General features: G+C 45.9%; 1 protein-coding gene across 1 annotated transcript in view; it reads left to right on the top strand.

Annotated features, from left to right (window-relative positions):
• The window catches only part of Tenm4 (teneurin transmembrane protein 4), a 761,032-nt gene that overhangs the window by 126,530 nt on the left and 610,210 nt on the right, over positions 1-24,292 (top strand). The window lies entirely within an intron of this gene.

Genomic DNA, 24,292 nt, shown 5'->3' on the forward strand with positions numbered 1-24,292 from the left:
TTCTCACACTTGGCCCCCAAGAGCTCTTCAGTGGGAGTGGTAGGGTGCCTAGGAAACCAGCATTTAACATTTTGGACACAACACTGGACAGCATGCTTGAGACCACTCTCCTGTCAGCCTAAGCATAGAAGCAGAATCAGAGGGTTTTGGTGGACTCAGAACTTTGATTTCTGACTCCAAGTCCTTCCTTTGTCCACTTAGGAAGTACAGGAAATCAGTGTACTAATCATTGTCCTATGCAGGGTCCAGGCCACCATGAGTCCCAAATGCCCTGTGTGCACAGAGCGATCAGAATGTTCCCATGGCATAGACTCTCTGACAGTGTCACTGCTGCAGATTGGGAGGAGAGAAATCATTTATTCAAAGCCCACTCTGCCTCTCCGTGCCTAGGATAAGCAGTGAGCAGTGAGAATCCAAGAAGGAACCCCACAGTCACATGCATTGGCTTTCAGCCCTCCCTCTATCCTGTGACCCTTAGCCTCTGCTCTCTCCATCCCTCTAAAGTGGGTCTTTCCCATGTCTTCAAAGCTCATGGAGAGGCAGTGCATGAGGTACCCAGGAGGAACCTGGCAGTTCTTAGATCTTCAACCACTACTTAGCTTCCCTCCTCCATTTGTTCCCAAGAGACTTTCAAAGAAACCTCGTACCTTGCTCACCAGAGTTTTAGCCCTTCTTTGATGTTACAGAGCAAAGTCTCTCTTCTATCTCAACTTTGGGACCATTTGCATATTAGGTTGATATCAAGGTGGAGTTTGATGAGTTCTTTCCTAACAGGTTATTTATTTACAGCTTCCTTATGCCATCACAGGTGGGAACTGACATCCTGTATTCCTCACAGTGGTTTATGGAACGCCCCTGTGTGCAGGCCAAATCTGGGCACTGAGTGGGGATTGGTGGATGGGGCAGAATAAAGCACCCACCGTGGCCATCATGTTGGGTGTGTGCTGAAGTTGATGGGGACACAGAGACTGTGGTCCCCAGCAGCTTTATATCTGTTTCTACATGAAGGAGTCAGGCCCAGGCTCTCACAGACTCACTCAGATGCATCTTTCAAGTCAAGACTGAGATAGTCAGCTCTGCATGGCATTGGGTGGGAAACAGTAGAACACTTTCAAGAAACTGGATTTCACTTTAAGAGTTCTCAGAGGAGGAAACTGATGCTGTGAGAATTCATGAGTATCAAAATAATCAACAGGACCCCAGCATGTCTTTTCTTTTCTCTGGGTGTCTCCCTATCCTCCACATGAGCATTCCTTCCAGCCCCACAATCCATGCTGCACAGTGTGTGGCTCACACAGTGTGTGGCTCACAGCCTGCAAGCCGGTGTGAAACCGGCTTGGCTCTTGGTCTATTTATCTTATCTCCTATTTATATTTGGAAGCCTGCTTCTTCATGTTAGAACTGCCTGCATCACACGCCCTGGAAATGTCTCTGTTTACCTGGATTGTGCTGTGAGCACGATCCAGGGTTATTAATAAAACATGACAGCTTCCCAGCTGCTAGGGCTAAAGAACTACTATAAAATTGATGGCCACAGCTGGGGGCTCTGGATGCCTGAGAACCCCTACTCTCCATAAGCCTCATCTGACCTTAGAGGCCATGGTGGGGCAAGGGCCACTGAACTAACCTGCTTGGGAAACACTGCCATGTTTTTATCTTCTCCGTCCTCGTGAGTTGAGAGAACTCACATGTCTGTCCATGTGAGAGACAGCAAACAGACAAGGTTTGGTCACACATTCTGTCTTAGCATTAAAAAAAAATACCAATATCTCACCAAAATAATTGCTTCCACCGCCTCCTAGAAAGCCTGATTTGTCCATGGCAGGCCTGCCTTCCTTTGTGGCATCCCCAGCATTCTGAAGGGCACCACATTGAGTGGCGGCTACTCCTTTGTCTAGGTTTGCTGTGATTAGCACTACAACCAAATGCAACTTGGGGAAGAAAGAGTTTCTTTAGCTTCCACATCATGATACGCATCCGTCACTGAAGGAAAGCAGGCCAGCACTCAAGCAGGGCAGGAACTTGGAGGCAGTACCTGAAGCAGGACTGTGGAGAAGAGCTGTTTATGGCCTTGCTCCCCGTGACCCGCTTTCTTTATTTTTAATTCATTTGTAAATTCTTAGGGTTTTTTTGTTTGTTTATTTTTGAGATCATCATATGCAGCCCAGGGTCACTTGCTCAGGGATGGCACAGGTGAGCTGGACCCTTCCATTTCAATCACTAACCAAGAAAATGCCCTACAGACTTGCCTATCTGATGGAGGCATTGTCTCAATTAGGGTTCCTCTTCCCGGATGACTTTAGCTTCTGCAAAGTTGACAAAAACTAACCAGTATCCCCTATCACAGGGGCATGAGGTTCTGTCTGCCAGTCTCCACCCCTCCCACTCTGTTGTACTTTCTGTTTGGGAAAGTGAGTTTGCCTCCCTGGACCTGCATGTGGTATGGTTTCCTGTGAGAATACAACTATGCATAGTACTGATACACAGTCCCAGCTTGCACTTATTCCAAGTAAGAATTGTGTGTATGGTACAAAAGTAACACAATCAGTAGAAAGCCCACTTGAAATGGTGGGTGCTTGTCTCTTGCTAGGCTAGGGATAAACCGTAAGATATTCTCCCACAATGCTGGGCAATGAAGCAGGGAGCTGTCAGTCCCACAGTCAAAAGGGGAAACAATCATTACCCCTCAGTGCACTGTGTCTGGGCTAGAGTGGTCAGGTGTACTAAGTGCATTTGTGTACATGCACGTACATGTGGCTGCATGTGTTTTTTTGTGTAGATTCATGTCCTGCATGTCCTCATTTGCTCTCCATTTTATTTTTTGAGATAGGCCCTCTCCCTGAGCCTAGAGCTCATTGATCAGGCTAGGCCGGCTGGCCAATGAACTCCAGGGATCTCTGTTTCTGCCTCTCCTCCACCCAGTGTGTACAGATACACACTGCTGTGTCTGGCTTTATGTGGGAGCTGAGGATTGGAGCACCCACCGCTCTTCATATCTCAGCACTTTACCAACCCAGCCATCTCCCCAACGCTTTCGGTGCACTTTTGACTCGATAGTATTTTTAACTTACAGTGGGTTTATGAGCTTTGACCCCAATGGGAGGAAAGGAGAGTCTATACACACCATATAAACCCTTCCAACCACCAAGATCCACATTCCTATCCTTTCTCTCATTCTGACTTCATTGCAGCCTGCTGAGGTGGGAGTGGCTAGTCCCCTTTCCCAGCTCAGGAGACCATGTTTGAGAGAATGAAATGACTATCTTGTGTCATGGGTTCAGAGAGTCTCCCATCTGTCCCCAGCTCTGCAGAGTGGGCAGGGTGTGGCTAAAGGGGCAGCAGGTGCCCACACTAGTGTCTGATTGGAGTCACACGTACTGTGGAACCCTGTTCAGGGACCTGCTCCTCCCCTTGGGAGCTCAGTTTCCTCCACTGTAAAGTGAGGTTACTGCCCTAAATCAGAGCTTCTTAATGTGAACATGTGGCCGCAAAGAAAATAACTGAAAGTTAGCATTTTCTCCCATTGCGAATATAGGCAATAAACCACAATAGCATTAGCAGTTTCTGGGACTTTGTTACCAGGAAGAATCAGATATTTTTGTATCCCATTATAGTTATTGGAGATGCCTCAAAATATCATTTGCACTCATCACTACCTCAAGGTTATGATAGTTATTAGACAAGCCGTTAGATCTTGTTATGATTTGGAAAAGAAATAAAAATATAACAATCCCAAATTTCTCATTTTAACGTTTTGATAACTATTTCAATATAATTGGTTTGCCTTGTAATCCGATTGGTTTTTATTTTATGCATTTAAAAGATGTGGGTTTTTTTTTTTCTTTCTGGGAGAGGATCTATATGCTTCAAGGAACTGCTGAAGGGGTTCATGGATCCCCAGAGATAAGAGTTTGCTGAGTCACTGCAGGACCCCAGGTTCCACCAGGCCCAAATGCTTGCTCAGCAGCCCAGCCCTTCCCCCAGCCCCATCTGCTTCCACACCTGATGCAGCTGTGGAGGTGTTCCCCTGGGCCCCATGCAGCTCAGAAGGCATCCAGTTTCAGCAGATCAGTGCCTCATGGTCTGGTCTACAGTCTAAGGAGGGCTGGTGCTGCCAGACAAGTGTGGGTTAGGTGGGAGGAGGGCGGTGGAGGCTTGAGGCTCATCCAGGTCCTTTGTGATGGACAGCGTATAGTGCTCAAATATCTTGGTCTCATCTGTCACAGCTGATATCCTCCCCACCCTTGTTCTTCTGCAAGATCTCCATGGGGGCATCACAGATCCAGAGGGTTTGGGTGTTTTTCTTTGTTTTGTAGGAACAGGCATAGGGAGGGCCGGAGTCCAGAGTCACACAGGACAAGATATAAGAGGAGAGGAAAGGATGGTGGGGTGATGAGGTTAACCTCTCACCTCCACATGAACACACATACATGTGAACACACACACACACACACACACACACACACACACACACGTACACCCCAAGTGAGAGAAAGCAGAGCTGCAGGCCAGAGTCGGAGTGGGCTTGTAACCAGGGTAGGAACCATTTGTCCTATGAGCATAAGGCACAACAGAACTACTGATAAGACCATGCCAGAAGTTCAGGTGAGAGATGACTGTGGCTTCATCTAGGGTCACAAATGCAGGCAGAAGTAGAGAGAGAAGACGTGGGTAGAAGCTGGGAGAGCTTAAGAAGGCAGAACCAGCAGAGCCAGAAGATGGTTAGCTATTGGATGGAAATAAAGGACAAGTTGCTCTAAGGGTAACCTAAGCACTCCACTTGTTGACATGGGGACTGGCAGAGGAAGGCTCTTTGGCTGGAGACTGTGAGGTGTGACCTGCCACTCTGTGGAGTCTAAGGTTCATACGTGGCTCCTAGCATCAAAACAATTGTTTCTCTTTCATGCTAATTACTGTGCAGTTGAGAAACCGTATCACCCTCCCATGCTTCCATGGCAACTATAAGACTAGAGGAGGAAAGCCTACTTTAGAACGTTGCTGTGATGGTTATTGCAAATATGGAGTGGAAGCATCTGATGCATTGTGAGCTGTCCATGGCCTCAGGTGATCTCTCTGCCAGTGGTTGAGTCCTCAGGAATCTCAGAGAATCCTATTACAAAGAGGAACCTCTAGCGTATTGCCCTCTTAAGGGATGAAATCTGGAGTCCATAACAAGTGCTACAGTGGTGATGCTGAGTCTGTTTCCTTGACTGTTGGGAGGTAGTACAGTCTCTGTCCCTCGAGACTGTCACACAACGGCATCATTGGATGAAAGTCCTGTTTCTGTCACCCCTGGTAGGCCATGTAAGTTCTCTGAGCCTTGGTTTAAGTTAAAAGAATAAATGTTGATGTCTCTAGCTCACGAGGACCATCGAAGTCAAAGTTCAACACATTTAGATCAAGTTAATGTAATCATTTCCCTTACCAGGTGCACGGTGGGTACTTAGTAACAGTTATTGCTTTGCCTTTTATTACATGACCATTTCTCTGCTGCTTCCGAGGAGAAAGCAGGAAGAGATGCCAGACCCCCTCAGTATGACCTCTGCCTACCTCTCTGCTTGTGTCTCCTGTCACCTCCTCTTCACTCTTGAGGGCCAGCACAGCAGGAAGGCCCTATTCTCCATACATTCCCTCTCTCAGCCTCTTATGCCTTTTTCCAGCCCGTGACTAGTAACTTCTGAGTCTCTAGGACCCAGAAAGTACTGCCTTGCCCATGAAGATTTCTTGGTGCCACTAAGGCTAATCTGAGGCTCTCTTTTGTCCCCAAAACACTGTTATTTGTCCCCCTCTTGAACATATTCAAGGACTTACTTTAGGGATGGTAGGATATTGGTCCTGCCTTCACCAAAAACCTCTTGAGCCTGTGGCCTTGTCTATTGAAATCACATGTCATTCTCAGAACTGGGCACATGGTCCACACATGTGAAAATGCTCTGGCCGAGTGGTGCAGAATTCATTTGGCTGGTAGAGGTGGGGGTAGTATCTCAGTCACCCTCCCCATGGCTCCACACAGCAGCTCCACACATGTCAGCTACACACAGGGCCTGCCAAGCCTGCCTCAGAGGACACTATACCACTTGATTCAGAAAGGAGCATGCTGGGTAGGTTTTGCAGCCAGCGTCTAAAAGAACATTCCTCAGGACAGCTCTAGAGCAGACAGGCCTAAAGCCTGTAGGAACAGGGCTACATAGGATGCTACATAGTGATTGAACAGGGTTGCCTGGTGCCTATGGCTAGAGGCCCTCAGCTTGATCATCTGTGGCTCTATACCTGTCTGCTTCAGCCTCCATCCCATCATCACCTTTCAGTATGTCTTCACTGCAGCCATCACGGACTCAAGAACAAACTGGGCCCTGTGCCTCCAGCTTCAAACCCCTTGACTGCAATCCCACTGGTAGAACCAGAGATCTGAACTTCATCCTTCCGAGTCCACACGTCCATTGCCTCTCCCAGAGTCTCAACATCTTCTTTCCTATCTTCCTGCCCATTCACATGTGTCCATATTTCATACGTCCTGCCTGGACCTTCTGATGGCAAAGGCTGTTCCCAACTTCCCATTCTCATCTATTGGAGCAGAGCTTTCACTGGGTTCCACTATTGAGCACGGGACCCCTTCTTCCACTTTATGCTTTACACACACGTTTTATCATCCAGGATTAGCAGTTGAAAGACAAAGGTGGAGCCACGGAGGCGGCTCTCCTGTATAATTCTCCTAATATGCATAGTTATTGTGATAAAGAAACCCACTTTTGCCGGGCAGTGGTGGTGCATGCCTTTAATCCCAGCACTCGGGAGGCAGAGCCAGGTGGATCTCTGTGAGTTGTGAAATTGTCAAAAATAATTAATTTTTTTAAAGTTGAGATTTGGACACTGACAAGGCCCATGCTCTCTCTATTTTTCTCAGTCACCAGTTCCTTCCCATGTGCAGCCCAGAAATGGGGGTTGGCAACTGTGTGTCAAATGGAAGGGTGAGCATGAAATTGCTGGGTGGAGAAGTTGCTCTTCCAAGCAAGGCTTGTTTGCGTGAGTTGTTAAGAGTAGAAAGCCTCTCTCCCATTGCACTATGGGTCTGGTTGGAAAGTGACAACATCCTGCAACATCTTGGGTAGTTATTAGACCTCTTGTGTTTTTAGATAAATAATGAAAACCATTTTTTTTGTAGCAAACTTCCCCTGAAAGCAGTGTAATGCAGAACATCCCTCTGGGAGTGCCTGCAGATGGGACAGCTGTCTGGAGGCCCTGGCTGGTCCTTGGAAAGTCAGTTAATGCACTAGTGTTTCATTCTTGGCCCTACCAGGCCATGGGGAGTTGTTAGGTGGTGGGGGTTGAGACCTTGTGTCTACAGTATATTTTTTTCATCCTAAATTGCTTCCATCATCCTGACCACACACATGAGATGAAATCTAACTGAGAAGGAGTGAGAAAGGTCAGGACCTTTGATTCTAAAATGCCCAGGAGAAAGCTTAAGTGAGCATGTTTTGATACCCTAATCAGCAATAGAAGTCCAGGGGAAAAATCCAAGCCCAGCAAGGATGACATGAGAAACTACAGTGCATCATCCTCGGGGATAACTTCCTCACTCGGCCATCTGGTAACAAGATGACTGGCCTAGTTTAAATCAACAGTTTCCTGAAGAACCGACACTTGGAGCTCACAAAACATGCCTGAGCTTCCGGGGTCTCTGGAGCCTCATGAGTGAAGGGCTATGGAAGCTTCCAGAAGGACTGTTTATGCTTTCTTCAGCCCTGCTGTGCTAAGTCACTGGGGACATAATTCACTCACGTCTGGCATCCACCTTGATACAAGACCAACCCAGTGAGTGCTTCAGCTTTCCTGGTATGTGGGGCTAGAAGTTCAGGTGCTCCCTTTTCGGGGCAGTTAGAGGAATGAGTGTGGCCATCTACCTTCAAATCCATCCCCAACTCTCACTCCTGAACACAAGACAACTCTGGGATCCAGCTATGGCTTCCTCTTCAAGTCCTTGTTTCCCACCGAGTTCCTGACACCCCATCTAACCCTGTCACAATCACCCCAGCAGCTGGATTGGTGTTCCAATGCCAGTTTGCCTGGGATCTGAATCTAGGTCCTACCCAGATGTGATTGCACACTCCCGCAGTCTCATCAGCCTTTAGGAGGCTGTGGGAAAAGGATCCCATGTTTTCGGGCTACAGCCTCAGCCTGTCTGAAACAAATCAACAAGTAAATCAACAAAATCCTGCTCTACTACTCAGTGTATGCTTTGAGGCAACTCTGTCAGCCTTTCAGTGTTCCTGTTTCATCTGTAAAACAAGGAAACGACAGCCTCTAACTCTCAAACCTGTGAAGGAGGATTAAATGATGTTTCTACAGTATTTAGGACAGTGCATGGTCCACTTGGGCTGTTCGGGCCAGACAACTAGAACAAGTTGTCTGTAATATCATGAGCAGGTCTGAACAAGGAATGCCAGATCCTTTACCTGGGGCCTGAAGCCACACAAGACAGATACCTGGCAAGCAGCACACAGGGACTTGGGAAGCTTCGGAAAGATAGGAGCGGGGAGAAAAGGAAATCGCTACCCCATGATGTGATGGCAGAAGCTTAAGGGACCCCAAGTAAAGAGGCACCAGAATAAGAAGATGAACTACCCTGTTAGCAACTCAGTCTAACTCATTGCAATCACAGTGTTATCTGTCAATTTGTTGAATCTCTGCTAAATGTCAGGCATATAAAGACTGTGGCAACACCAAGGTTCAGTGCTTTCAGTATCCATATATTTCAGGTGAAAACATGGGGGCTCAGGCAGATCACAAATGCTGCCTGAGGTCAACATGCTTGGGAAGAAATTGGAGACAGGGGTCAACCCCAGGCTCTCATTGCAGAGCCAGTGGTTGTTGGCAGTGTTTATTCTAAGGACTGAAGAGCACCATCCATTGTCCGCACTACTCTTCTTTGGATATTGGTGTGGAGAAGAGAACTTTTCAGGGGTGGGGGAAGAGATTATTTGCAATGACTAGAGTATTTGTGGGTGAGGCCGAGACAAATGCAGAACCCAAACGACTGGGTTAGGTAACTTGGTCTTAGCTTCCTAATGGAAACTTGACTTTGACTGGGCCAGCAGAGGAACTTTGATCTTTCTTGGTGCCTCCTTCAGGATCCACAGATTTCTGATTTACTAAGATTCCACTTCCATATGCCAATGGTCAGAGAGGACCAAAGCAGGTTAATAACACATCCCCGGCAACTGGGGTAGATTAACTTGAGAAGATTATACACTGACCTGAAGAGATGGCATAGCACCTATCATCAATTCTTTTCCTGTTGCTGTGATAAGAAACAACTTAAGGGGGAAGGGGGTTGATTTCAGCTCACAATTCAAGGTCCACTCCACCACGGCAGGGACATTAAGGCAGTGGGAGTCGAATGCAGGCAGCCACATCACACCCACAAAGAACAATGAATGCAAGCTGGTACCTGGCTCACTTTCTCCTTTTATCCAGTCCAGAATCCCCTGCCCAGGGAATGGATTCAGCCTTAATTACAATGGGTCTTCCCACGGGCATGCTCAGAGGCTCATATCCCAGGTAATTCTAGATCCTGTCAAGTTAACAACTAATATCTCCCCTGACCTTTTCTGTCCCTCTCTGACACCCAGTAGGAGAGTGGGTGCAGAGTGAATAGAGTTTCAGCAATTTGGTGACTGGATGCTGTACTGAGGATAAGGTATATTTGGGGAGCAGAATAGAGATGTTGAGATGCAGCCAGAGGAGAGCAGAGCCTCTCTTTCCTTTATCTACTTCCCCTATTTAACTCAGAAAAATAACCTAGGAAGAAATATCCATAAATATATGCCTGCCTCTATGGAAAGAAAAATTCATCAAGTCAATAATTCCAGTCATGCAAATTTATTTTTGAATGTGGGAGGGAAGAGAGTAAATTTGATGTAATTACTACATAATTTGACTTAAAAATTGAGCTCATTGAAGAGACGTTTATTGAATGTGGGCACAAAGAGGAGAGACACCCGGGTTGTTGACAAGCATGTGACGTGGATCGAGCCGTCCAGGCATTCCCAGTTCTAGGATTCTTGTTGCCAAGACTAAGGCTTGAATTTTATGTGTGGAAAAAAAAAAAAAGATGTGATAGTCCTTCATGACTGCTTTAAGTCAGAGCCTGGCATTTGATATGAACCCTGTTTGTGCCCTCATCTTCTTTCTGTCATCATTAAAATCTGGAGGAACCAGGTATGGTGGCACATCCCTGTAATCCTAGGGACATGAATAGACACCCAGGACACCACCCAGCAGTGCTGTTCCCAACTTCCCGAAACAGCCTTGTAAGGCTCAAGGGCTCTGCGCAAGTTTCAGGCTTTTATTTCAATAGAGCAGGAAGTTTGGGGGCTACTCATTTATTAAAAAAAATAAAGACAAACAAAACAGCCCAGACTTGTCGGAAGAGAATTTCAATAATACAGATATGTGCAGAGTGGGCAGGAGGGTCCTGGAGAAATCAAGTGAGAGGCATTGGTGGCTTGGTGGAATTGGGGAACATAGGATCCCAGTTTATCTCTGTCAGTGTGGTAGGTGCATGGTGCCTTGGTATTTTAATCTGCATATCGTCATTGTAAACATGTTTTTCTACATGTTTTAGCAATTAACTCTGTTAGGGAGTTAACATGCTTGTCATGCTAACATAGGGAGAAAGGCCCAGATCTCCCTTGGCTCTTGTAGAGGGAGAGAAATGAAGTGATTTAAGGCATATTTGAAGAAGGTAGAATTGATAGGTGTTGGGGGATAATTGGCCAGGGCCAGTGTGACATGCAGGACTGTGTCAAAACAGCTATCCAGGACTCTGGTGGAAGTAATTAGGAGACAGTGCTGTGATTGAAAATGCTCGAAGAAGGCTCACAACAGCAGTCTCTGCAACTGTAATAATAAGGGAAAAGACAAATGGAAAATCCCTTTGTACCAACGTGGAGAATCTAGTACCTACTCAGAAATGGATATAGGGCAACAATCATGTTAACTTCCCAATAAAGTTAATTGCTAAGACATGCAGAAAAACATGTTTACATTGAAGATATGCAGATTAAAATACCAAGGCACCATGCACCTATCACACGGACAGAGGTAAACCAGGATCCTACTGTTTAATATTGACAAGAACAAGAGGAGCTGGTGTGGCATGGGCTGCCGGTAAGGATTAAAGTTGATGCATTCTTTTGGGGGCCACATTTACACATTTTTAAATACTGTTCAGCAGTGTAGCCTAAGTATATAAGCAGAGTGCCATGTGAGAAATTTGTATGAAATATTAATTAGCAAAAAAACTGGAAAGCTTATACCTGCATCAGTGGGGAATTAATTACCTATCTATATAGCCATTTTAGAGTATGCTATTTTACTAAGTTACAAAGACATTAAAGTCAGTGTACATGGTGTACCCTGCTTTGTAAAACATCTGAACACATACTATGTCTACATCTGTTTCTCAGTATCCTTATAGGAAGGCTGGAGGGGCCTGGATCTAAATTGATAGTGCCAGGTGGTGAGACCTTTTGAAAATATTTAGTGTATTCTGGTAAATAAAAAATGACTTTAAAAGAGAAATGGTTTATGACTGCAATATCACAGACTATAATAATTGACTAGTTCTGATGCGGGTTGGTGGGCAGAGGATTCCAGAGAGAGGGGTTGTTGGACTTGGGGAAACTGATCAGGACTATGTTCCGTTGCTGCTTCTGACAAGCCCTCCTTGAAGGAATGGGAACTTTCACCAAAGCAGGCTAAGCCACTTCTACAGGCTTTTTCACCTTATAACTCTCTTCTCAAAAAATATTCATGCCGATTAATTTTCAAACAATGACAGTAAGTGGGAACTCAGAGTTCTAACAAGCCCTCCCCACAGCCTCATCGGCCAGAGTCCGGCACAGCCCCTTGGTGGCTGGGGTTCCATCCTTCTTTCCAGTGACGGTGGAGTCCTGCATATTATGTGACAGGCCCTTTCTATTCCCTTGGTTACTATCTTAGATCTTTGAATAAAGAATCACTTTCAGTCACATGTTTTGAAACCTGGCTGCTTCTTGCTAAAGTGCCCTTTTTGGGATCTTTAATGGCCATTGATAGGATCTCATCACTTTATAGAAACGCTGATGATGTTACAGAATGGGCTGAGCCTGCCTTGATTTAGAAATAGAACTTAATTAGTGGCCAAATGCCAGGGAATTATAGATTGGGGCTCTGAGAACAGGTTGCAGGAGAGGGAGTAAATAAATCCACAGAGCACTGGATTAGACACGGCAAGTCCTGCTAGCTCTACGACCTTGGGAACTTTTGTGACATAACAAAGTGTAACGTTCTCTCGTTAGTTTAGCTTTAAAATGTGATAGCTCTAAGTTCTGAGGCTGCAGAATAGCCTCAGAATGCAAGCATGCCCCAATGGTAGATGGATGAGAATTTTCCACTTGCAAAGTTACATATTCTAATGAGAAATAGGCGGATAGATTCCATAGACATCACCTGAACCCTGGCGGATCGTAGACATGTGTGTGTAGAACAGCTACAATGATGAACTCATTTGCATTGTTAGCAGCCCTTTTGCAGGTATCGACCCTGTCTTTGTCACAAGGTTGCTTTTTATTGGACCACTGAGAGAAGGGCAAGAAATAAAGAGCTGTAGGAACTTCTTTTATAAATCCCTTTAAAATGAAGTTAAGGGCCAGGGAGATGGCTCCGTAGGTAAAGTCACCTGTCACCAAACCCAATGTCCTGTGTTTAGTTCCTGAACCCACATGGTGGAAAGAGAGAACCAGTACCCACAAATTGTCCTCTGACTTCCACCTGTGCACTGTAACATGCCCCACCCCCTCATGCACACGAAATAAATACCTAAAAGGTAAAGTAACAGAAACTCTGAAAATTAAGTAAAGCAAAGAATAAAAGTGAATTGAACGTGAAAATTTAGGAAGTTATGGTATAAATGACACACAGATATGGAAAAAATGCGATTGTGGCTCCCAGGGACTGCAGCAGACCGAGGATGGATTGCCAGCCAGGCTGAACTAGCCTTCTCAGTTGTGAAAATGTCCCAGTGTGGTTGTGAGGATCATGAGATAACATCTATAAGTAGTGTCAGCTCAACAGCTGTCCCATAGTAGGGGCACAGATGGATGGGTTTCCCTTCCTTTCCCTTGGTCTCTTGTTTCTAATTTGAAAGCAGTATCTGTAAGTGGCTGGCTGACCTGCCTCCCTTACTTTCTAGATGGGTTGGTCAACTGAAGGCTAGGGTGAGTTCAGGGACCAAACTTGCCCACGCTGCACTCCACTGGACCCAGTGTAGACAGTACTACTGCTAGAGACCAGAGCACAAGCCTTCAAAGTGCTTGGAGAGAGGGACTCAAGGGATGAGCCTGAGACAGTAGGAGAAGGGCAGCAGTCCTGATCTAACACTGGGGACCAGAAAGGGAGGACTCATCATCTGATGAGTCCTTTAGATTTCATGTTCCATTGTCCTGCTACGAGAAATGATAAACTATATTCCTGGGAGGAAAATGATTATAAGAATGACTCACAAATGGGGCTGCAGAGATGGTTCAGCCATTAGGAACTCTTCCCCACCTCTTCTAGATGACCTAGGTTCATCAGTTCCCACCACTGGGTTGGATGTCCCACAACCACTGTAACTCCCTCTCCAAGGGACCCTATGGCAGCTTCTGGCCTCCAAGGGCCTCTCACACACACAATGTTTACTCACACAAATGACACACACAAATACACATTAATAAAAATTTAAAAATAAATATTTAAAAAGTACCCCCATAATAAAAGAGAGTGTATAAGGTAGTTCTCTTTGTGCTCTTTCTTACGGTGTCCCTAGTATTGTATGTTGGCATCTCTGAAAATCAAAAGTGTGCCAAAATGATTGGAATGCTGAATTTTCCATACTGAGATATAAATGTAACCATACTTACACTCTCCTGCCCAGTCCCACAGCTCCTTTTAAAATAATTGCTCAGAGGCTTAATATTAATTATAAATGATAGGCCTGTAGCTCAGTCTTGTTACTAACTAGCTCTTGTACTTAAATTAACTCATATTTCTATTTATGCTTTGTCATGTGGCTCATGACTTATTATCTCATTTTTTACATGTCCTACTTGCTCTATAGCTGGTTGGCATCTCCTTGACTCTGCCCTCTTTCCCAGCATTCTCAGTTTGGCTTTCCTGCCTAACTTACTGTCCAGCTACCAGCCAATCAGTATCTTATTAAACCAATTTGAGTGACAAATCTTTATAGCATACTAGAGGATTATTCCACAGCATTTCTGCCTTTTAGAATTAGAATTTGCACTACAATACAAGTACTGCTGGTGTTCTGCTTGACACAGAACTATCATCCAGCTTAATATTTTTTGTGCTTATACTTCATTTTGTGAATAGTTCCCTGGTGACCCCTGTGCATCAGAAACATCTTCTATTCCATGGGATGGTGAGTAGGTGGCAGACAGTATTAGGTGTGGAATTGGTGATGTCTTTGAGTGCAGAGGACACCCAGGGTTCATTGTGGTTGTCTTCTTGTTTTGCAGATGGACAATCTGAGGCTGAGAGGGGGCTAGTGATTTCTCGGACACTTGGGCAGTAGGTAAGTTATGATGCTGCATTGGGCCTGAATCATGGTCACCAGGGCTTCAGCTCTGCAAGCACATGCACCCCAGTCTCCTGACTTTTCTATTTTGTGCAAAAGTAAGGAAATGAATCAAGCTGGTTTGCAGTATTTGGGTAATAACTGAGTTGTGATTTTATTTGTGTTTTATTGCCATGATCTGGTTGAGCTTTTGAGAAGGCAAGTTTGTGCAGATCTCTTGGGCCCATGTTAGGCCTTTCCTCAGGATGGTAGAACTCATTAGAATCTGACTGGTGTGCCACTCATGGTCTGTCTCTTTGGTAGACCTGAATGTTTTATGTAATCAGGAGTCAGTGCATCTGTTCTCAAGTCCTGCAACAACCTATTCTGTGACTTTCAGCCAATCATGTCACCCCTCATCTTCAGATCTGCTCATTTTCAGTGACCATTTGAACTGTGTTTCATCAGAATATTAGGCTTCAGCTCTGTGCTGGACACAGAGTGACAAGTTAATATGGAGTACACTGAGGATATTAGCCTCTCCTTCCATCCTTATCATTTCATAGAAACTTCTCACACCCACTTTGGAGTTTGTGGTTACAGTGATTTTGTGATTGATACATTTGTTGTAGAACAGAACGCCATTGGTGAGTGTTACTTGACACAGACAGTAAATTTATGAATAAGAAATTGCCATGGATATGCTTGAGACACAGATGAATGCCAAGGCATTTCTGATCTCAGTGAACTTCCCTCCAAGGGTTTTGTCTCATGGATGAGAATTCTTTAAAAAGTATTTGGCGGTTTCATACATGTATATAATGAAATTTAGTTGTGAATGACCATTTTAAACCTATTCCTCAGCAGAAAGGATGGTGCTGGGGGAAGTGGACATCAAGCTAGGCCCTATACCCATGCAGGGATATTTTCTACATAGAGTTTGTTTGTTTGTTTGTTTGTTTTGTTGTTGTTTCCCTGCATCTAAGCCTTTATTTTGCAGAAAGCAGTGCCTTCCCTTCCCAGAGTGAAGATAGTTGTGAGCTCTGGGCAAGCTGGTAACCAGGATGAAACCTGCCCAGGGCCAGGGCCGTTGCCTCCCAGTGGCTGAGATTTTACACATCAGAGAGACTCTGCCATGGGCTGTGGGGCACACTCCTCTTGTTGTGCAGTGACCCTGCTGAAGGCTGCTGCTTCCCAGAGCTTAATAGTTCCGATTCTAAAGCAGGCTCTGAGCTCCTATCTTTGCAGACCCTTGCCTCGGGCACTCATGGAAAGTGCTAAGGATTAGAGGCTGGGCTGTTTGTTTATATGGAGGACAACTTCTGGTAGTTGAAGCTCTGGGGCCCCTTCAAAGTCCAGAATTTCAGAGGGTGCATGAATAACCTCAGGCCCAACCTGGCATTTCTAGTTGAGTGTGTGTTGGGGGTGGCTGGTGGTCCTTTTTAATGGAGAAGACACACATTGTTGGTCAAGGGGGAAGGGAGGGAGGGAGAGGAAGAGGATGAGAGAAAGAAAGCACGTGTGTGTGTGTGTGTGTGTGTGTGTGTGTGTGTGTGTAATACTTAGAAAGCAATTCCTACAAATATATATCCAGCAAGGCTCTGAAATGGACTTAAAATGATTTATTTTAATTTTTTATTCATGTGTCTGTATTAGTGTATGCCACATGTGTGCAAGCATCAGCCTCTGCCAGAAAGGCCATTGGATTCCCTGAGAGCTAGTGTTATAGATGTTTGTGGTCTTCCAGTGTGTGTGCTGGGGACTCAATGTGGGTCCTATGGAAGAGCAGTAAGCACTCTTAGAACTGAGCCATCTCTCCAGACCCCAGAATGCCTCTGAACAAGCCTTATCGACCTCTCTGATGACAAGGGGAGGCCAACTGTCCCTTCATCCTGGCTAGAATTACCCAGCCCTCCCTTACCTACCTTCTTTGGAGTCAACTACAAACTCTTGCTTCTTACACTAATCTCTCTGTGGCAGCCATCCCCCCCCACACACCCTTTACAGTACCCCTTCCCTTCAGGGCGATGATCTCTCCCTCCATCTGTCTCACTGAGCACTAACAAAGCAGGTGACTGCCTGGCCTGACAGGTGATAGCTGCCATGCTCTTGGAATCTCATCCCCTGATGTGTTCAATGCTGTCCCAGCCCGAATCTTTGGGGTCTTTGTTCAGCAGCTGCTCTGAGGTTGGAATTCGTGGATGGCTTCCTTTCTCCGCAGGTCACTTTCAGCTGCAGACAGCAGGCAGGGCAAAGCCTTTCCTTGCCAGGTAGGGTTTCCCTGCGTCCCAAACAGGGCCAGGGGAAGGCCTGTTGAAAGGCGGACTTGGCTCTACATTGTCAGCATTCTGCCAGGTCTCCTGAGCAGAGCTTTCCCAGAGCGATTATCTTTCCTGCATGAGAAGCAGGTGCTTGGTGACAGGAAGCAAGGCAGGCTTAGCAACAGACTGATCAGGCTCTCTACAAGAATGTCCTTCCTGTGAACAGGTCTGAGTCTGCCTTGTTTAGTTTCTCTCACCTGCTCAGTTGTGGGGCCGGGTGGGCTGGTGTGCTCTAATCTGCACAGCTCTGCTGCAGAAGTAATCAGTCCCTGCAATGTGAGGCTCTGTCTGAAGTACTCCTGCTTATCCCCACAGTACTCTGAAAGAGACTAAGCCAGACAGGTTGTGGTCTCCAGAGAAGCCTGTGGCTCCCTCCAGGAAGCCCCACGGAGTAGGCATGCGTGCGTGCATGCATGCATGTGTGCATGCGTAGGTATGTATGTATGTTCCTGCACTTCAATTCTAGCTTGGCCTTCTATTCAACAAAACTACTCAATCTCTTTGCATACCGGTCTTAAAGGTGTGCCTTGTCCATGGCTGCCTAGACAGGGGACAGAGATGTGCTGGGGTCAGATAAGATGCCTGATCCTTATATTGATATTTCCAAGGCAGCTTCCCCCTTCCATACTCTCTAGCCCCCTCTCCCTCCGAGGCTGTGACTTCTCCACTTGCCATGCTCATAAGGGACAAAGCTGGTGTCTGGATTGACAGGAGAGCTGCTATGCCTGAAACTCTAACTCCTGGTGCCTCACGTTGTCCTAGCAGGGAACTTTGGAGTCTTTGCTTAGATGGTGTATCTATCTCTTTCAGCCTCAGTTTCTTCATTTTTTTAAATGAAGAGCAAAGCTGATAATCCTTAAGGTTCACCTGACAGGTATCTAATAGCTGTCATTAGTACTTGTCATAGAAGCAGCAGGAGTAGGGTGTCAGTATTGATAATGCATCGGTTTTATAGAACTTTATATTCTCCAAGGTTCTTTTACGTTTGATCCTTCAACAACCCCACAAAAGAAACAAGACCAGGACAGTTCTCCTGACTGGAGATAAGGAGAAAGGTGATGGGAGTTTTCTTCAGTCAGATGCTGAAGGCCTGAGTAGAGCCATCAAGAGCCTTGTAGCCTTGTAGGGGTGGGAGTGTGAACCTTGGGTGTCTGGGAGAGCCTAGAGTGCCCAGCTTCTCCTGGGGCTCATAACACTTTCCCCTGCCCTCCCACCCCCACCACCCACCTTCATCCTGGAGGTCTGTCCTATTTATCTGAAGCCTTCTGCCTGATTCTTGTCAACTGCTTCATCTGTGGGTCTAGCTTCTGGTTCCCAGGGCTGACATCTTTGACCTACCATGGGCTCCAAACCAGAAGAGCCACTGAACATCAATCCTGCTATACACCCTGGTGGCCTGTTGCCTGCCTTCAGATTTACCCAGACACACAGTCCAGGGCTGGGAGAGCACAGCCACTCACTGGCAGCTTCCCCATGCATTCCTGAATGTTCTTGCTTCCAAGGCTTGTTCTACCTTCTAGCCAATGGACATTTATTAATATCAACAAGACCCTCTGGTGACTTATAATGTATAATATGTATACGTATTTTCTAACGTTTTTCAAAATGAGATAACTCCATTTCAAAAAAAGTTAGTGAATGAGGCCAAGATTACACAAGTATCTGGCAATAATTCTGGAATTTGCATCCAGGTATTTAGACTAGACGCCGTAAACATTGGCCTTATATGAAGCATGTAGCTTTTAATAAACAGCCCAAATGGGGTGTCACTGACTGGTGCTGGTTCTTTTTAAAAAAAAAAAAAATACCGCATTCTAACCCTTGGTTGTCTGTGGTCTTCTTCCATTGGATGGTGAGGTTCCTTGAGGTAGCAACTGGAAGCCCCAGCCTCAGCAGGCACAGGTTCTGTGGCAACTAAGGTATACAGAATGGAATGATCAACAGTGTTAGTAGTAAGTTATTGACTGTGTGCTAACTGTGCATAACATTAAGGGCTCTCATGTGTCACTTAAGGATGAGATGAGCCCAAGAACTATGATGTGAGGTGAGGTGACTTCTTCATTGTGTAGCCATTCTTAGTATGGACTTTTTCTAAATGGTACAGGGTTTGGTCACTCCACATGACCTCTTGATACACTCAGATATATAATTAGCATAGATATGTGAGTCTGGTGCTGATATAACTTGGCGTACTGTTTGTACTAAAATAAACTGTTTGTACTAAACTGGTGCTCAGGGATGCTCTGTTGTAGTAAGTAGAAGTGTGTTCTAAAAGGATGATTTAAAAAACATACTAAATCATACTTACACAGTAGCTTGCTATCACTATCAAGTAGTGTATACTGTAAGCAACATGCATGCTACACTTTCATATCTCTGGCAGTGCAATAGCTTGCTTACATTAGCATCACCATACTCATATGAATAACACACTGAACTCTACCATGATAATCATATTACCGCAAAGCAGTAAGAATTCTATCAGCTTAGTTATAATCTCAGGAGACTGCTATTGCGTATGTGATCTGTTATTGATCAAAACATCCTAGTGTGACATATGACTCTGTTATTTTGTTTAGTTTCTGCAGCACCCTCTATACTACTGCTGTGGTTTTCACCGTCTTACAGTAAGGGCAATGGCTTGAACACATTGAATCACTTTCCCAGGTTGCACAGCTTAACAGTAACAGACTTGGGGAGGGATCTGGCCTAAGAGACATAGGAGCTGGTGCTCAGTGGATGTCCTGCCCACTGAGATGAACTGGTTTCCTTAAGTAATTGTCCTCATAGACACGGCTGGCGGTCATGGCTGCATCTGTGAATTCTTATGAAGCTCTCATTCAAATCTAGCACCTGACAACCTAAAGCAGTGTTTCCATGAAGCCAAGGTGATGCTAGGAAAGGCTGAGAAGCCATGTAATGTATGAAAGGTGAGATGAAGAGCCACTAATAGAGTCAGTGTACAATGGAGTCTTTCTGGGGAGTAGACCTCATTTGTAACATACAGGTAGGACAAGGACAACATCAAGAGATGCTATCGAAATTCATGGGAAATACTGGGGAAATTTGCAGCATCCTCTGGGGGATTTTATTTCTTTTAGATCTGGCAAGTTCTCTACAGCCGAATCAATGGTGAGTGAGGCCAAGTGAAGAGGGTAGGGGGAGGCAAATCTTGATGCATTGCTCTCAAGGGACCACCTTCCCACAAGACCTCCTGGGCCTGTGATGTGTTTCATCATGTGGAGTTTCAGCTTATGCAAGCTCTCGAAATGGCCCTCCAGCCTCATTGTGGCAAGATAATTGAGCCTTGTGACTTTGTCCAAAGGATAGCAGGAACATGTGCTCTTGTAAAGTCAAGCAGGAGAGAAGCTGAACTAGCCAGAAAAGGGGCCTTGGAGAGGCTCCAAGGGGCTACTGGAATGTGACTGGATTTCTGATGTAATTCCTAAGCTTCCAGGGTCCCCTTACATCACACAACCCCAGGCTCTGTTCAGATTCTCAGAGACAGCAATGACTTAGTGGCGTCCTATATAATAAGTAGCAGAGCCGAGGAATCTGGTGAATTGAAAGGTAACCAGAGGAACCATGTGGTGACCAATGAGCTGGCACATCAGAGACTTGCCTTTGGATAGAATCAGAGCATGGCTGTCTTGGTGGCTATCCATCTGAACCAAAGGAAGAGTCTGCCCTGGGTCTTGAGCTGAAGCCCAAGGCCCTGTCTCTTTCCTGCACTGCAGTGGTTTTTCACCCAAGCTCTTCAGAGCATCGGTATGGATCAGGAATCCTCTCTGGGACTCTCATGTGAGATAAGCTGGAAATTCTCTTTTGACTCCTGGGCCACAGCTATGGCATCTCCCCTCTCTATTTATGTGTTAGGTTTCTATGATGCTGGGACAGATGTTCAGCTGGGGGACCCAGCCCCCATGGCAGTGTTGTCCTGCAGCCTACATCCATCCCTATTGTCTTTTCTGATTGTTCGATGCCCATGGACAGCAGTTGGTAAATACTTTGCATTTGACTTCCGTTTGTGAGCTGTCCTTTGTGCAGAGCCAAAGGGACCACCTCATGCCAGTTGCTCCTCCCACAGGTCCAGCAGGTCAATAACTAGTCATGGAGCTGCTGCTGCACACAACTCAACACTCAGGCTTGCTGACAAATGCTTGTTCTGCTGACTAGTCTGCTCCAGGGTTGCAAGGTCCCTGGGAAGTCACCAGCTCACCCTGGTACATGGGGCTGGTGGATTTGTCTGTAGCCCAATCTTCCCATCAAATCAAAAGCACAAGGTTCACTGCAGTGGTGGGCCTGGGAGCTGGATCTGTCTTTGCTGTCTCAGCCAGCGCATGTCTCGTCAGTGAACAGGTAGCACCACATTGTATCACATGACTTGAGACTCACCCAGCAGAGCAGGTGAGAGCAGCTCCCTCAAAAGACTAAACAGTGAGGCTTCTCAGGTGGAACCCCTCCTGTGTGCGTGTCCTTTACTCATTTTGTTCTAAAATGGCAACAAGTAAGAGGAATGGCAGAAGAAATATTCTGTGAAGATAAATGTGTGCACTCAGGATCCAGGTAGACCAGGGTTTCTGGAAATGAGTGAATCTCCTGTCTCAATTTCCTAGTCAATAGAACGTGAATGATGATAGAAATGGTATTTAACACGTACCATCTAACCAGCAGAATTTAAGCATGTAGATGGCAATTCTTGCAAAGAAATATGCATAATTCCATCTTCATCCTACAGATGGGGAAACTGAGGCACAAATGACTGGGCAACCTCTCTAAGGGTGCATGGTAGAGCCAGGCCTTACACTTAGATGGCATGGTGGCAGAAGCCATACTTAATCTGTGTGCTTCTCTGGCTCTATGCGGGACTATGTAGGAATTGTAGGGACTAGAGCTGGGCTCCATTTCTACCTACTTGTTCTGTGTCTATCAGAAATAGGAAGCACTCCATTCAGAGCCCCTCTGGTGTGCTCAGTACTATACTCTAGGTTCTGTGTTCATCATCTCCTTTCAGTATCACAGCCTTAGTCCTGATGCAATCATGCAGGCGAGTGAACAGCACGATCACAAGTCTTCTCAACAATGAGCTACCATTGAGGGAGGAGTCCAAGCAGAAGGAAGAAGGCTCTTGTCCAGTCAGTAGCAGACACTTAGACATTGAAGTGTTACACCATCTTCCATCTCCACTAGGCTCTTCAGTACTCGCTGCAGGATCTGGACATAACCAAGGCTCTGAGGTCTCATGACAGCAGAGAGAGAATCAGTTCAAAGGGTCCCCTAAGTGAATTCCCATGTTTTCCAGCACTCTCTCCTGAAAGGCATCAGAATCAAGAAAGGCAGAGTACAGGCTGGGCTTTGCAATAAAAGTGCTGTGTGGTGTGGGAACCATTTAACCTGTCTGTGCCTTTTGTTCAAAGGAGTTAATGATAACTTGGCTTCACTGTTCCTGTGATAATACATCTAAGTTCATATCAACTGCATCATGCTGAGAGTTGGAAGAATGTATTCTTCAGGCCCCTGATGACATCTTTGATCTATGATGATCCCCAGAACTAAACTGTGGACAAGAGCATCTCACCTAGAGTCAGAGGCTAGGGGGAGGAGTGTCTGAAATGAGAGGAAAAGAGCCAAACCAGCAAAATTTTACCTCAGATATTGGGCACGGAGAAGAAAGAATGGCGAACTTACCTTTGCGTTCCCTTGCCACATAGGAAAAAGAAAAGCCGAGGGTACATGTGCTGTTCCCATTGGCTAACACTGAGTGCTTTTTGAGGAGTAAGTAAACACAGATGACAAGCTATTAGCTAGGCACAGAGACATGGAGTATACGCAGGCATGGCAATACAACGCTGGATTGAGTGGGGTGTCCCTGACTGGGTCTGGGGAAGATTTCCTCACAGAAGGTTTACAGGAGCATGTTCCTCAAACCAACTACTGTCAATGAAAATAGGAACCAGGACAAGGTAGAGGGAGTGGTGGGGTGGGGTGGGGTGGGGGGCTACAAGGTAGTCGTAGCTGTGCTTCAGTGGCCCCCACTGCAAACATGGGGCCGGGATGCCTCTTCAGCCCACATTGCATCTAGCAAACATGGGGCTGGGATGCCTCTTCAGCTCACATTACATCTAGTGCAATTTATCTCACTGCCCGTGTAGTGACAGCTACAGACTGCCCACAGGTGACCACTGTCTTAAGCTACAGGCCATTTCTAGAGAGGGGCTCAACTGAGGATCCAACAGCAACCCTCTCCAGAGCTGGAGGAGTGAGCATCTTAGTTCCCTTGTTCATAGCAGGCAGCTGCCATTCTTGCCTGCCAGCCCTCCATAGACACCTCTGGTTAACACTGAGTTCTTTACTACTATGTTTCAGTGAAGTCTCAGAACTCCCTCAAATGCAGTGCTTTGGATAAATGTTCTCAATCACTGGAATCCACTCATGAGAAAGAACTTATTAGTTGCTTTTGCCCCCTCCATCTATAGGGGACATTTATTGATGGTGTAATAATAAGTCTTCAGTGTTATGATTGAGCTGGCAAGATCGAACACTTGGCAGACCTCAGACAATTTCCCTGACATGTCTGCTGGAAAATGTGATTTTCTCATATTTTTCCTTATTATGCTCCCTGACAACATTCCATTTAAGTACAGACCTGTGTTCCTCTTGCCTCGCTCAATGCACCTTCCCCCACCTTCCCCCATTTCTTTTCCCCTTTATTTCCTAATCCACACTCTCTTTGCAATTATGGTTAATCCCTAGTAAGGCTGACCATGCAATTAGCCCTGTAGCCTTCCTAACCATGGCAGGTTGTATCCATGTTAGTGGATGTGGATGACCTAGGGGAGCTCAGGGAGGTTATGATGTTTTCGGTGTTTTCTGAAGATCAGATATCCTGTGAGAGATAAAACCAGGCTGTATCTTGGCTCCATGGCTCCCTAGGTCTATGCTCCTGTGTTCTTCCTTCTGTACTTTTGGTATATTTGCTAGGGTCAACTTTTTTATTTGCATTTGTGGGGGTGCAGTGGTGTGTGTGTGTGTGTGTGTGTGTGTGTGTGTGTGTATGTGTGTTGTGTATATGTGTGTGTATGTGTGGTGTTTGTGTGTGTGTGTGTGTGTGTGTTGTGTATATGTGTGTGTATGTGTGGTGTTTGTGTGTGTGTGTGTGTGTGTGTGTATGTGTGTTGTGTATATGTGTGTGTGTGTGTGGTGTGTGTGTGTGTGTGTGTGTGTGTGTGTGTGTGCATATGAGGCTGCCACCTTCCATCACTTTCCACCTCATCTTTTTGAGACAGACTCTTTCAGTGAACATGGAGCTTACTGGCTTGAATAGATTGGCTCCCCAGTGAGTTTCAGGGATCCTCTTGTCTCTGTGCTGGGA

The sequence above is a fragment of the Onychomys torridus genome, chromosome 1, assembly GCF_903995425.1.
Source record: "Onychomys torridus chromosome 1, mOncTor1.1, whole genome shotgun sequence".
NCBI lineage: Eukaryota > Metazoa > Chordata > Mammalia > Rodentia > Cricetidae > Onychomys > Onychomys torridus.